The sequence below is a fragment of the Sturnira hondurensis genome, unplaced genomic scaffold (assembly GCF_014824575.4).
Source record: "Sturnira hondurensis isolate 20B ecotype Veracruz unplaced genomic scaffold, ASM1482457v3 Scaffold0020119, whole genome shotgun sequence".
In the NCBI taxonomy this organism is placed as follows: domain Eukaryota; kingdom Metazoa; phylum Chordata; class Mammalia; order Chiroptera; family Phyllostomidae; genus Sturnira; species Sturnira hondurensis.
Genome location: NW_028092750.1, coordinates 2,438,519 through 2,452,173, shown reverse-complemented (window position 1 = coordinate 2,452,173; position 13,655 = coordinate 2,438,519). Strand labels below are relative to the sequence as shown.

At 58.4% G+C, this 13,655-nt stretch overlaps 1 protein-coding gene across 4 annotated transcripts in view; it reads right to left on the bottom strand.

The window, feature by feature from the left end:
* GFRA2 (GDNF family receptor alpha 2) overlaps nucleotides 1–13,655 on the bottom strand; it is a 79,022-nt gene that overhangs the window by 47,859 nt on the left and 17,508 nt on the right. The window lies entirely within an intron of this gene.

Genomic DNA, 13,655 nt, shown 5'->3' with positions numbered 1-13,655 from the left:
CCCAGCTTCCCACTGCCGGCCAGCTCCCACCCCAAGGCGCCTCCTGTCCACCTGCTGACAGACGGACGAAGGAGGCAGGAGCCCCGTCTGCATGTGCCCCCTCAAGACGCACCAGTGCGAGCAGACCAGGAATCACCTCACCCACAGGCAGGGACACTACAGCACTGAGTGCAGGGAGAGCTCGCCCGAGGCTGCCCAGCACACCGGCAGCCAAGCAGAGGAGGAGCCCGCACCCCACCAGCACCATGCTGTGCCCCAGAGGACCCCCAGCTTAGGCTTTAGGATGAGTCGTAGGTTCATTCGCTCTCCATCCCCCACCAAGGGCTTTTCAGCGCTGATGGAGCACCTCCCCCTCCATTTGGGGCCCTGCTGAGGCACCCCAATGCCACGCTCCCTCCAGTGGCCAGCCCGGAGCTGGAGACCTGCCAGCAAGGTCCTGGTTTTCTGATCTCTGGTCATGAAAGGTCTGCCACATCCCACCAGGCACGGCCCTCTCCCTGCCCCGTACTGCGTGGGGGCAGAAGTGTCGGAGGGGCTCTCATTCCCGAGAGCTCACACTCCAGCCAGGACACCAGGAGGCAGAACGGCAGAGTGGTGCAGACCAGGAGCTCCAGAACTGAGCCACCTCTGTCCCCTCCTGGTCCTGCTCCGTATCAGCTGTGAGGCCTCAGGCAAGCGAACCTTCCTTTGCCTCAGTTTCTCTGGCTCAAAAGACTCCCTGACTCACAGCATTCTGTGGGCAGGAAGACCTCTCATTTCTTCTCTCCTTCTCTGCTAGGATGTACCCTGTAAGCCAAGACATCACCACTGCAGCCTGGTGTTTGCTCCCCGCCCGTCAATGGTCAGGAACCCAGTGGCACATGGGACACAGCCCATCGCCTCCTCCATACCTCTCCTGGGGGCTGCTGATCCTCTTGCTGCTTCCCCGTGTGCCTGTCCCTGGCTGTTGTGCCAGGGCTCACCCTCCTCTACACACAGCCACTCCCGAAAGCCCTCAGGTCACTTTGTAGCCTTAACTGCCAGCAGTGACTCCCACAATTACAGCCCCAATCAAACCTCCCCACTGAACCACGTCCACCTGCCTGTTTGCTAGCCCCGCCTCCAAGGCTGACCCCACATCCCAAACCTGACATGTCCCAAACCAAACCTCCCATGTCCCCCCAAGGCTGCACCCACTCCCGGTCTCCCTCCCCTTTCTGAAAACAGCTGCACCCCTCCAGAGCTCAGGATGAAAACGTAGGTGCTTCCTGGACCCCTCTCTCAGTTACAGACCACGTCAGAAAAACCTGGCAGTTCTGCCTTCAAAACACATCCCCAGTGCGGCCACCACCACCACCTCGGTCCAAGCCCGTCACTGCGTGCTGGCAGGGCCCTTCGGCCCAGGCTCGCTGCTCTGCTCTGAACCTGCCCCTCGCCCCAGAACAGCTCTCTCATCACAGGTGACACAAACCTTCTAGAACCTAAGGCCAAGGGGTAAGGATCCTGGGCCCAGAAGCCTCCAGCGGCCTCCCATCTCATTCCGAGGCCCGTGGGCCTCCACGCCTGAGCTGCCCAGTACCAGCCGCATGTCCGTGAGCTCAAACTGCAGCCAGCCTGAAGCGCAGTATCCACACCAGGTGATGAAAATATACACCTGATTTTTTCCCTTTACTTAATAAGAAAAGCATTTCACTAATAATATTGTACTTTGATTACATGTGGAAGTGATACTTTGGAGATACTGTGTTAAACAAATGTATTATTAGAGTTACTTTCACTTGGGGCCTGGCTGGGAGGCTCAGTCGGGTTGGAGCGTCCCCCCGTGCACCAAAGACCGCGGGTTCAATGTGTTCAGACCGTGTGTTCAGTCGGGGAACACATGGGAGGCACGCGATCCATGTTTCTCTTTCTCTCTCTGAAATCAATACACATATCTTCAGGTGAGAATTTAAAGTTAATTTCCCTTGTTTCTTTTTACTTTTTCAATACGACTACTAGAAAATTTAGAATTGTATATGCAACATATTATTCAGAGTGGGGCAAAAGCAGGTTGACAGCCGGTCATAGGGAAAGGGACACAACACTCAGTGAAGGATAACACGGGGACACACTGTAGCCTGCTCTGCCCTGCCCTGTATTTCCGCTGGCCGGCAGCACTGCGCGACCTCTTCTCCTACTCGGCACACCCACTCCAGAGCACCCGTCTCCTTGGTCTTCCTGGGGTGTCCCCTGACCTCAGGGCCTTTGCACCTGCTGCCTCTCTGCCTGGAAAGTTCTCCCCCACCCCCACAACCACACCTCTCCATTCCCCACTTCTTTAAGGTCTGTGCTCAAATGTTACTCCACCTGGGAGTCCTTCCCGACCACTCTACACACAGTAACAAGTCAGGACCTTTACCCCTACTCTGCTCCGTTTCCCCCACAGCACATCGCCATCTGCCACAGTGCAAACTCACTTCCTCACCTGTCTGTGTGCATCGAAATACAAGCCCGGGGGAGGCAGGGGCTTTGTCGGTCGTGCTCACTATGCTGCACCATACTTCCCAGGGCCTGATGCATGCTGCATGCTTGACAGGCATTTGATGATAGAAGAATAAATGTACTTAGAACACTATCTGGCTCCTAATAAATGCCCGAGAAGCACCGGTTAATGTCATGAAGGAAGCCACGCTGACAGGGAGCCGGTGCCAGCGGTCCATACAAGACCACGTCTGATCAAGTGCCGATGTAGAGCCTAGCCCAGGATGCTCAGAAGTGAAAGTCAGGGTCAATGGACAGAGACCGAGCTGTCACCCCAACACCCTGCCTCGCCGACAACAGCCCTACAGAGGCAGAAAGGACAAACTCCCCCCCTTCCTGTAAAAACAAGAGGAGAATTAAGGCAGAAAGGGAATCGAGGTTTTTCTTCCCACTCATTTGATCAGCACGTTTTCACTGAGGGCCTACTCTGTGCAGGCATGTCCACAGAGACACAGCTGGGGACGGAGGGACAGGCCGTGCACAGGGAAGTCGGGGGGCTGTGAGAGCAGGGACAAGCGCAGCCTGCCCCGACAGGGTCAGAGAGGCAGGGGAGGGAAGGCAGAGGAAGGGTCCCAGGCAGAAGGAACCGACGGAAGGGCAGGGGTCGACAGCAGCGGCCCTGTGCTTGGAGACAGAGACCAGAAGATGGCCCTGCAGAGGTGACTCTGCAGGCTGAGTGACAGCTCGACAGACACGGACACCTGCAGGACACGGCGTGCCCGCCCCTCCCCACAAGCAGGTTCCTGAGCTGCCCCACAGCACTCTGCCCCGGGCCAGGCAAGGATGGAAGGACGCTGTCCACACAAACGCCATTCTGGAAGCATGGCCTCTAGAGGGGGGCTTCCCGTGACCAGCCAGGTGGTTCTTTCACGGTCAGTGCACCTGTCAGGTCTCTGGCGGAAGGGAAGGGCGCAGCAGCCCGGGCCGAGGCAGAGAAGAGCAAGGACAGAAAGCGGCCCCAGAGAGGGGCAGGGCAGCGACCACGAACGGAACAGCAGTTCATTTCGGCCCGCTGCCACTTTTAGCTTCCCCAGGTGCCCTGTCCCCGCTCCTCTTGGCGTGTGTCTGAGCTAATGCCGGTGTAATTATAGCCTCAGCGGCTTCCATTTGGAGCCTGAACAGTGAGAGCTTTTGCTAGGGGGCGGCAGATGTCAACCCCTGGGCCAAAACTTGGTAAATTTCCTAGGAAAAAAGAGCACGAGGAAAAATGTGGTAATAGTTCTCGTGATTGCCTAGTTACCAGGAAGACGTCCTTTCTGATACACCCTGAGTGGGTAAAGGTGCCGACGACCAGGCCCCACTCCACAGTGGGGCCAGGAGCTGGCCTGGCCTCAGGCTGTCCTTGTAAGTAAAGAGGTGGGGCTGGCCAGGGGGCCAGCAGAGCCTCTCCGCCCACACGGCTTTGCTTTCCTCTTCGAGAGGCCCCACTAGGGAGCACAGAGGAGGTACTGGACTCAAACAGCAGCCTCGCCTAGGATGGGCCCCAGCCCCTACACTACAATGTCCAAAAAGCACGCACACACTCCCACACACTCCCACCCCACTCCCTGTACAGAGAGATGAGACCACACAGGAAACTGCCAGGGGCTCCAGCGCCACCAGTGCATCCCAGTCCCACCCTCTGGACTCCGCCCTCCTGCCCACGTGGGTCTCCCAGGCACGCTGACCGGAGCCCAACGGATGGGAACAAATGGTAACAGCTGCCCCAGGAGAGTGAGGCTGGATTTAACCAGGCCTGGCGAGTTCCCAAACCTACCAGCTCCAGCCCCTCAGGTCACAGTCTGGTTTCTTCATCACCACCCTCACCCCCCTGCCCCTCCCCCACCCCCCACCCCCCACCCCGCCCCCACCGGCCCCTCCCTTGGTGTGGGCAGGGTGGCGACCACAGTAAACAACTACAAAGGGGCTGCCCCACCCCAGCCCCGCCCCACCCACCCCATTCCCTCCTGGGGTGCTGCCCTGAGCCAATAACCTCCTGTCCCTCCAACTTCAAACCGAATGCCCTTTAAATTTCAGTTTGACACATGTAGAGCTTCCATCCCCCAGCTACCTCCTGTGTCATTTTGGCTGTGTTTCCAGTACCACTGCTCTTACATTTAATTATTTTCCTCTTTATATCCCTTCCTTCTCAAATTCAATGAAATATTAAATTTCTTCATTTGACTCACTCTAAATTTTTCAATGCCCACCTAGATTTGTCCTAAATGATAAGGTGTACATTCGTTCTGAGTTTTTCCGGTATGTGTTTAAATGCCCTGCTGTTAAAACACCAACACTCATTCCCGTGCTCGCAGCCCCTCCCAGGTGCACTGTGTGTGTGCCCTGGACGGGAACGGGAAGTGCTGGGGTCAAGACGGGCTCTCCAAGTCCACGCACTGTGATGAGCTGGGGCTGCCTATGGCACGCAGGCACCAGGCCCCGCCCCACCCCCCCACCCCACCCCCCTGTGTCAGGAGCTCCCGGCCAGCACCCAGGAGCCTGGATTTCCCCAGCTCCCCACCACCCGAGGTTGCCCTCCCAAGGAGGTGAACCAGAGACTTAGCGGAGAGACTGAGCTGCCTGTGGTGCAGCCCCCAAACAGGCCCTCACCCCACCCAGCACACAACTTTGCAGAGAGGCAAAGGAAGGCAGGCGGTTTGTGGCCGCTGTTGTCACCAGAGCAAGCCCCCACCCAACCGAGAGGGTCATCGAGGCGACTTTCCACCCAGCAGGCCTCTCCCTACAGAAGCAGCAATGGTGCCTGTGATCCTTCCAAGCTGATGGGCCCGGTGTTTCAGCTCCCCTTCCGGGTTTCCAGGAACCTGCCAGCCTGGCCCCTTGCCTGTCACCCCGTTTCTAGCCCCGCCCCACCCCAAGCCGACCCTGGGCTCCGGGGCCATGCTCAGCAGCTCCTCCACTACAGTGGGGGGTCACAGACCAGGGCCCAAACTCCAGCTGTGTGAACCCCAGACAAAGCCAGAGCCCCTCTGGGTCTCGTTTCCTCACCTGGACCTCTATAATCTCATACATTTTGTGACTTTCCTGCCTACCCACACCCCCGACACACACACACGTGCAAGACTCTGCTGCTGCATGGAGAAAGCTCCGAGTCCCACCCTATCTCTACAAGCTGCGAAAAAACGTCTAGCCTGGCCCTGTGCAAACACAGCCAATACTCACACAGCAACAGACACACACTCACAGCCACACCGGCCTCCTCCGTGCACGGCACCCATACGCCTGTCGATGAGCAGCCAATCAAACAGCTGTCAGTCAGCAAAAACCTGCACGTACCAACTACGTGCCCTAGAAATCCAGCCATGAACCAGAAAGACAGTCCCTGCTCTCCGGGGACTTTTATTCCCAGGAGAAGAAGACTGGAACTGAACACATAAACGAGTAAGGTAATTTAAAGTGTGGTGAGTGCTATGAAAAGATAAAACGGGGGAATTCAGAAGAGAATGACTGGGCAGATGACGAAGGGCCTGTCTCAGGAGGTGACGTCCAAGTTGAGACAGAACGGCGAGCAGGAATGGAAGATGCAGAGCATCCCAGGTCGGAAAGCCCCACGCAACAGGAAGGGCAGGGGCAGAAGTCCTGAGACAGCCAGGAGCCTGGCATGTTCACAGGCAGAATGAAGGGTGAGGTGGCTGGAGCTTTCTGGACGGACCGAAAGGAAGAGGAGGGACCGGGGGAGATGAGATGGGACTCTTTAGGGCGGGTTAAGAACTTCCAATTTTTATTCCAAAACGCGGTTCCTAGAGGATTTTAAGGAGGGGAGTCTGCTGACCTCATTGACTTTGGTCCACTTCCGGAAGACATAGAACTCATCCGGGGGCCAGGCTGCAGGGAAGCCAGCTGTAGGCTGCTGCAGTGGCCGGGGCGGCCAGTGGGAGCTCAGCAGCGTGGTGACCGCACAGAGGACTAAAACCGAGCCCTTGCAATACACACAGGGTGGGGCAGAAGCAGGTTCCCAGTTGGGAGTACGCCAAACACAGAGTGTGTTCTTGTATTATTACTTAATAACTGCGGTATTAGTTTCCAAATGAACAACTGTAAGCCTGCTCTTGCCCCACCCTGTATTTAGAGATAAAGCCCACAGGGTGGGTGAGACACTGAATGAGAAGGCAGAATGCAAAGGAAAGTGCCAGGGATCCGGCCTGAGCACCAGCATGACAGAATGGTCTTGTGAAGCAGGAAGCCCTGGGAAGGAGGAAGGGCAGGCAAAGTGGATAACTCTGTTCCGACTGAAGTCTGAGACGCCCACTAGGTGTCCAAGTGGAGATGCTGAAAAGGCAAAAGGACAGATGAGCCTGGAGGTCAGCGGAGAGGGCTGAGCTACAGACACAAACTGAGCCTGTGACTGGAGGCTCTTTAAAGCCACCTAACTAAATGAGGCGGCAGAGACAGGCTCCGGGTGTCACCACGTAGTGGGGACAGGAAGGAGTGGACCGTGAGGTGGTGGAAAGCAGGAGATACCATGTCATGAAAGCCAAGACAAGCTTCAAAAAGGAGGGTGGCCCACTGAGTGCAAATAACAAGGTCGGGAGGGCGAGCAGAGGCGCAGCCCGCCATGAGGTCTGCAGACTGAGCAGACTGGCACCAGCCCCGCCGCACCTCCTGCCCTCGGGGGGCCCCCGGAGCCCAGGATCACCACAGCATGGCGTCCTGAGCACCCTCTACGTGCTAGAGAAACGAAGGGAGCTGCCCACACTCCCACCCTCCCGGTGCTTACATTCTCAGGCCAACAGAGAGTAGAATCAAGGAGCAAATGCTTTGGCTGGAGGCTCGCTGGCCTGGCTCCCCAAGCATCCCTGCTGCCTGCTCGGGGCTGGACTGTGATTATAGCAGGGACTCCAGCCCAGCAAGAGTCTGAGGGGTCTAAGTTTAGCTGCACAGCCAATGAGCAGAGCAAATACACATGGCACGAAACCTCTTTGAGCCTCGTTCCCCTCATCTGCAAAATGGGGCTACACCCCCCACCCAGCTGACACTCGGGACAGCCACGCTAAAGACCACACTGGAAAATGCAGGCAAAAAGGCTCACAGTTTCCAGCCCACAGCCCGGTGGCTACAGATGCCAGGTGAAGAGCTAGTCTCCCCGTGGAAGGCCCTCCCCTGCATCTCTCAGTTTTCCCAGGGCCCTGCTAGCACAGGCCTGTCCTGTGTGCCTATCACTCCAATCCTCGCATACCACACCCCAAAAGATAAAAGGTCCCCCATCTCCCCATCAGTGAGCAAGATGCAGCCTTCAGCACTCCCTCTGCTCATCCAGAAAGCCTAAGAGAAGGGGCTTTGGGGGCCGTTCTCACATTGGCTGGCCAGAAGCCTGGTGCCTCAGTTTCTCAAAGAGATGACCAGCCAGCGCCAGCATGCCTCACCTGACACCTCTGGGTCAAGACACAGGAATCCCACGGGACCCTGGCCCTTGTCCCCTGCTGCTCTGTTTGACCAGGTGTGGTCCAGACTTTTCTACATCCTCTCTTCCTCTAGAAACTTCCCCCACCCCCAGCCCTACAGAGCCCCGGCCCCGCCAGCACGCAGCGGAGCAGCTACATTTTGGAAGCAGGCCAGCCCACCAAAAGTCAATCTGACGAGTGAAAAATTCACTGAAAATCAATTAGTTTTGAATATCACTTTCTATCTTGTCACATTTTAACCACTGTCAGAATTCCTTTAATTCTTCAGAAAGCCTATCTGTCTTAACTGCATGGGTTTAGCGACTGAAATTTCATTATTCCGCATCTGAAGGGACTTCTTCAGCCACTTTCGAGGGCTCTGTGTCCTTCCAAATACGGTTTCAGTGGATGACTTTTTTAATATTTAGGATTTTTACCATTTTCCCACCATTCCCACAATGGTGTATCAGCTTGAAATCTGCATGTATAACAATTCAAAAGCAAACCGAGGCACTTTGCACCGCGTGATCCTGGGCCCATCATCCGCATCTTCTCTCCGTGTGAATGGACCCCGCGTGGGAGGCGCCACCATAAGCTCCACTTTGCTCCTGAGAGGGAACCCACTTTTCTCGCCGTGAGACCCCCAAACTCAGCACACCCACGAGCACCCACGCAGGCCATTTGTGAAGATCTTCAGAAGCCATGAAACCCAATTCCATGTAAACTTCTAAAAGCTTTAAAAATAACAACAAAAAGGCGACTTTTGGCAAATCAGTAAATTTGGTAAAATTGGTGATTTGGTCATTTCGCGTATGAGTTTAAAGGCAGGGACCCCCTGGGCAGCTCACGAATGGCTGAACTCGGGGCCCAGGGCTGGTGGGGGTCCTGCCAGCAGCCACCACCTTACAATTCCTCAGGACTGTGGCCACCAGCCGCACCATCCCCGCTGCCTGCCCTCAGGGAGGACCTCACGCCAGGCTCGCCGGCCTCCTTCCCTCCCCTGTGCAGCCTCAGTTGTTCCTGGGGAGGCCGGGCTCCTGCCCCAGATGCTCTGGGCCCCCCGCCCCCACCTCCTTCTCAGGGACATCAGTCCTGAAATCACCCCTCTCTCTGCCCCTTCACCTTTCCCCTCCAGTGGGTCATTGCCAACAGCCCCCCACCAGCCACCATCACGGCCCATCTCAGAACACAAGGGAAAAAGCAAAGCCTTCCTGGGGCCCTCACCCCCATTTCACTGTCCCCTCCCCAGAGAAATTCCAAAGAGCCACCTACAGTTGCTATTTTCACCCCCTCGCCTCACCTCCTCTCCTCCGTGCCACACAGATCAAGCTCCAACCCTCCGCCGCACGGGGGCACTGGATGGTTGTCCGGGACACACATGGCCCTGAATCCAAGGGTCACTCCCCTACACTTCTCCTACCTGACCTCTGGGGCCACACAGGCACCGCTGGCCCCTCCTCTGTCTGGGGACCCGTGCTTCTCTGCCTCCCACCCCGCCGGCACCCTTGACTTGGTTTCCGCTTCCTCACCAGCCCTGGTCTTGGCCTCCCTTACACAGAGAGCCCCAGTCCCACCCCCACCCCGCTCTACACACTCTATAGGTGACCCTGTGGCTCCGTGGTCTAAACACCACCTATGTGCTGACCACTGGGCACATACCCCACCCCTGACCTTTCAGACCTCCAGGCTTGCAGCCAGCTGCTGGCTACCTAGCACCTCCACCCTGACGTGCCAAGAGAACCCTGGGTCTTGCTCTTTCTCTCGTCATCTCCATCCCAGTGTACAACGGTGTCGCTGTTTGAGCCTAAATTGTCAGCTGTCCTTACCTCGTCCCGGCTCTGCCCCACGATGGACCCAGGCCCAACCCTCCTCTCTGCCCCCCTCCTGTCCTGGGATGTGGCCACAGCAACAGCTCTAACTGCCCTCCCTCAAGGCCAATCCTGCCATGCCCACCCCGCCTCTCCCACGGTGCAAGTGTGATCTGTTCAAGTTCACAAATAGTACCGTGCTGCTCAAGTGTCCAAGTCCTTCAGAGGTCCCTCATCGCTCTTACAGTGAAATCCAAACTCCATCACTTCCCTGCCGTACCAGCCCACCACCCACGATCCACAATCCAGCCCCTCCTGCCTCTGTGCCCACCTCCCAAACCAAGGCCCCCGACTCACGCCCTGGGCCCCAGCCACTCATCTGCCTTCAGCCCTGCCCGCCACCCGCACGTCCCCGCCTGCAGGCCTTTCCCTGCCATCCCCTCTGCCACTCCCCAGACCTCCCGGTGGTTGGACCCTGCCTGGGAGTCTTAGTCTGGCCTCCCCAATCTAGAGGAGCACCAGCTATCCCTGCGTCACATCGTACTGATGTCCATCAGCCTGTTGTCCGTCCGTCCCAGTCTCAGGCTAATGGAATACAAGCTCCACAAGGGCAGCAGACTGCTCTGCCCGGCTCTGGGCGTGTCCTCACACCTACATCGGCTCCCAGCGTGCAAGGGGCACCCAGGGAAGCCATGGGGGCTCAGGGTATACCCACACTGCTTCTGCAGAGAGGGGTCTCAGGTTCAGAGGTCAGTGACATGTCCCCAGACTGCAGGAAGTCCCTAAGCACACATCTGCAGGTTCAGAGCACTCACAGTTTCTGTTGACCAGATGCAGACGGTCCCTCCGACCTTCAAACGCCCCTCCGGACTCATCCCTGACCCCTGCTCCTGGCCGTCCCTCAGAGCAAAAGGCCAAGCACAGCAGCTGTCCCCCCAGGGGAAGGGCCATGGCCCCTCAGCCCTGTCCCACTCAGTTCTTCTCCCTCCTGCCCTCCTTCCTTCTCTAGCCACACACAGAAGGCCACCTTCAGATAACCTTCACCACACACACGCCACTCCACACACACCATCCCAACACACACACACCACCCCCATGCACGTACTACTGAAGTGTGTACCAAGCACACACCTACACACCCTCTGACCTCCCTGAGACACATTCCTCGCCACTCCCACCCCTGGGATTATGTTGGCAGAAGTGGAGAGGAGGGGCATCCCCGGGGCTGTCATTTACACCCTGCCTCCCCTGGGGATAACCACGGTGGATCTAGTTCACGGCTGAGCCAGGAGCACGCTCCGGGGGCCAGGCCCTGCAGAGCGGAGTCAGGAGCTCCGAAGAGCAGGAAGAGCCCACTCAGCACTCCCCGCACCCGCCACTGGCCCAGCCTGTCTGATGGGGAGCAAGCAGGCAGGCACCCCTAGGAGATGTTATCTGAAGGGTACCAAAAGATACCTTCCCCCCAAACACCTCACCCCAACCACAACAGCTGCTGCAATTCTACCGTTAAAAAGCCTTGCTTGGGGTTCCATTTTGTTCTCTCCCTTTTTTTTATAGCAATTTCTTCCTTATACATGAAGGCAATCGGACATGAACTCATCAAAGCTCTGCTCACACCTTAGGAGGACAAATTCTGCCACCCACGGACAGGAGCCTGAGGCCCTGCCACTGACGGGGGAGGGCAAAGGACACAAAGGGGGTCACCGACAGGAAACAGGGGCAAAGCAGGCTCCTCCAGTCTCCCCAGATGCCTCAGCCCCTGTGGTCAGGAAGCTGGCTCCTCCCAGTCAGTCCCAACTGCTGACGAGCTGGGCAAGCCACTGGTCCCTGGCCCCTCCCCGCAGACACCCTCCTTCCCCAAGTCCCAGAGTCCTCTGCCCCACCCCCGCCCTCTCCTTGGCCATGGGATGCATTCTCTGAAAGGGGAGGCGTAAGAGGTGACAGAGCCGCAGCTAAAGCCGTTTTTGTTGACACTCAGTCTCTGACAGCTGTTAGAAGAACGTGACTTTCAGATTTAAATAACACGCCCCTGCACCGGCTCAGGGAGACAACCTGAGGATAAGCAGGTTACTGCTGGAACCACCGTGCGCAGGGAGGTGGGGGGACAGGGAGAGAGGTGGCCGGCTCCCTCACTTCCTCCAAGGCCCTCCATCCCCAGGCCCCACCTCCTCCTGGGGGCGGGGGGCTGCCTTGGAAAGGGATCTCCCAGGGCACTAGCCACCCCACCAAACTTCAGGGGGCTGCTCTGCAACCCAAGGGGAGGAGGGGCTCGGGCCTCAGAGGCTCAGGCACTTCCCCAGGACAGCAGGAAAGACAGGGGACCCCCAGGCACCCAGCAGAGCTGAGCCAGACCTGACCTTTCCCACCCACCCCCACCAGGGCCCCTGAGGCAGCCTTCCCAGGGGACTGAAGCCCTCCCCCACCCAAGGGCAGCTCAGCTCCTCCAGAAAGGCTCCAGCGCCCCTGCCGCGCCGTCACCTGAGCTCCATCCTCCAGGTAAGCCCTGGGCAGCCGTTCCCAGGGACAAGACCCCAGAGGGTCCATCTCCCACCTGCCACAGGGTCTCTATCCAGTGTCCTCAGAGCCCACGCAGTTCACAAGACGTGTGGTTCCTTCTACACCCTGGGCCCAGCCAGGCCCCCACACCGACGCCACCAGGACATCAGGCCCAGGCCCACTCTCCTCCTCCAGGACCTTCCTAATTTCCTCAGGTGTCACCAGGCACAGCCTCCCCAAGTCCACCACCAGGAACAAACCACCAGTGGGTGTCTGCCAGTCCCACTGGACAGCGAGGACGTGAGTCCGATTTAACTTAAAGCAGAGTCTTCTATGGAATGCACGAGCACTCCCCCCACGTTTACTGGACTGAATGCGCGCCTCCCGAGGCGCCCGGCCCCACCTCAGGCTCCAACTGTGAGCACCTGGCCAGGGTCCCTCCCGAACCCCAGGACTCCCCCAGCGCCGCTCACAGAGGCACCGCAGGCTGGCCCGGGTCTCCTGGTCGCCTTTCCTGTGCAGGTCTAACGCCTCACACTGAACCACGAGCGCCCTCCCGCCCCCGACACAGCCACCGTGGCCGCTGCCATCTCCGGCCAGTGCTCCGGTGCCATGGGGGAGCTGTGCTCCTGTCATCGCAGATCCCCACAAGGCAGGCCCACCTGCTCCAAGGTACAGTTGTGGAGGGGTCAACTGACCTGCCCTATGTCACCCGGCTGGTAGGGCGAGGCCAGGGTTCAAAACCAGGGCAGGCGTCTTAGAGCCAACACCCACCCACTCTCCCAGGGTGCTCCGGGGGTCGCCCTGGGGGAGCAGCACTGACGCAGAGACCAGCCCCCACGACCCCCTCAGGTGACAGCAGGCACGGTGATAAGGGACAGAGTGCAACGGCACGGGGCAGGGTGCTGTTTCCCTCTCAGGCCGTGTGCAGGGCTTCTCCACAGAGGCAGGGCTCCCTCCCATAAGAGTCTCCAAAAGGAACACTCCCGGGGCCTCTCTGGCTCAGTCCAGGCCAGGCAGCCAAGTGCGGAGGCTTGCAGGCCCCCAGAGATGGACGCGGCCCACCTCTTCCTCCCCGACCCTGGGAAAGCACAGGGCCCAGCCTCTAGCCACTGCACTCCCTGCATGCAGTCACAGTGCCAGGTGGAGGCCACAGAGGGGCGACACCTGTGGGGCCACGCTGGGCAAAGGCAGAACCAGGGTGCAAGCCTCGGTCTCTGTCCCTTCTCTCTGGGCCTCAGCTCCCTTTTCTGTCAGGGGAAAGGGTGGGCCTAGATGGTCGCTGGTCCCCCTCCAGCTACAGAAAAGACAAGAGCCTCCGCGTGGATACACTGCACACCCACGCATCCAGAAGTACTCTCAGGGGAAGCGAGGCCCTGGAGACGCCTGCCCCTCCCAAGTGCACAGGCTGCCTGCCTGCAGCTTCTCCCTGCCCCTTAGGCACGGCCCACGGCTGTGAGGACAGGCGAAGCCC